The following is a 1487-nucleotide window of genomic DNA, read 5'->3' as shown; positions in this document are numbered from 1 at the left end:
TTTGGGATTGGAATGAAAACGGACCTTTTCCAGTCCTGTGGCCACTGCTGAGTTTTCCAAATTTGCTGGCATATTGAGTGCAGCACTTTCACAGCATCATCTTTCAGGATTTGAAACAGCTCTACTGGAATTCCATCACCTCCACTAGCTTTGTTCGTAGTGATGCTTTCTAAGGCCCACTTGACTTCACATTCCAGGATGTCTGGCTCTAGATGAGTGATCACACCATTGTGATTATCTGGGTCGTGAAGATCTTTTTTGTATAGTTCTTCTGTGTATTCTTGCCACCTCTTCTTAATATCTTCTGCTTCTGTTAGGTCCATACCATTTCTGTCCTTTATTGAACACTTCTTTGCATGAAATGTTCCCTTGGTATCTCTAATTTTCTTGAAGCAATCTCTAGTTTCTCCCATTCTGTTGTTTTCCTCTATTTCTTTGCATTGATCGCTGAAGAAGGCTTTCTTATCTCTCCTCTCTATTCTTTGGAACTCTGCATTCAAATGGGTATAACTTTTTTTTTTTCCTTTGCTTTTCACTTCTCTTCTTTTCACACTATTTGTAAGCCATCCTCAGACAGCCATTTTGCTTCTTTGCATTTCTTTTTCTTGGGGATGATCTTGAATCCTGTTCCCTGTAGAATGTCACGAACCCCCGTCCATAGTTCATCAGGTTCTCTATCAGATCTAGTCCCTTAAATCTATTTCTCACTTCCACTGTATAATCATAAAGGATTTGATTTAGGTCATACCTGAATGATCTAGTAGTTTCCCCTACTTTCTTCAATTTAAGTCTGAATTTGGCAATAAGGAGTTCGTGATCTGAGCCACAGTCAGCTCCCGGTCTTGTTTTTGCTGACTGTATAGAGCTTCTCCATCTTTGGCTGCAAAGAATATAATCAGTCTGATTTCGGTGTTGACCATCGGGTGATGTCTATGTGTAGAGTCTTCTCTAGTGTTGTTGGAAGAGGGTGTTTGCTATGACCAGTGCATTTTCTTGGCAGAACTCTGTTAGCCTTTGCCCTGCTTTATTCCATACTCCAAGGGCAAATTTGTCTATTACTCCAGGTGTTTCTTGACTCCTACTTTTGCATTCCAGTCCCCTATAATGAAAAGGACATCTTTTTTGGGTGTTAGTTCTAAAAGGTCTTGTAGGTCTTCATAGAACCCTTCAACTGCAGCTTCTTCAGCATTACTGGTTAGGGCATAGACTTGGATTACCATGATATTGAATGGTTTGCCTTGAAAACAAACAAAGATCATTCTGTCGTTTTTGAGATTGCATCCAGGTACTGCATTTCGGATTCTTTTGTTGACCATGATGGCTACTCTGTTTCTTCTAAGGGATTCCTGCCCACAGTAGTAGATATAATGGTCATCTGAGTTAAATTCACCCAGTCCAGTCCATTTTAGTTCGCTGATTCCTAGAATGTTGACGTTCACTCTTGTCATCTCCTGTTTGACCACTTCCAATTTGCCTTGATTCATGGA

This window comes from Capricornis sumatraensis, chromosome 2, assembly GCF_032405125.1.
Source record: "Capricornis sumatraensis isolate serow.1 chromosome 2, serow.2, whole genome shotgun sequence".
Taxonomy (NCBI): domain Eukaryota; kingdom Metazoa; phylum Chordata; class Mammalia; order Artiodactyla; family Bovidae; genus Capricornis; species Capricornis sumatraensis.
This window is presented reverse-complemented; position numbering follows the sequence as displayed.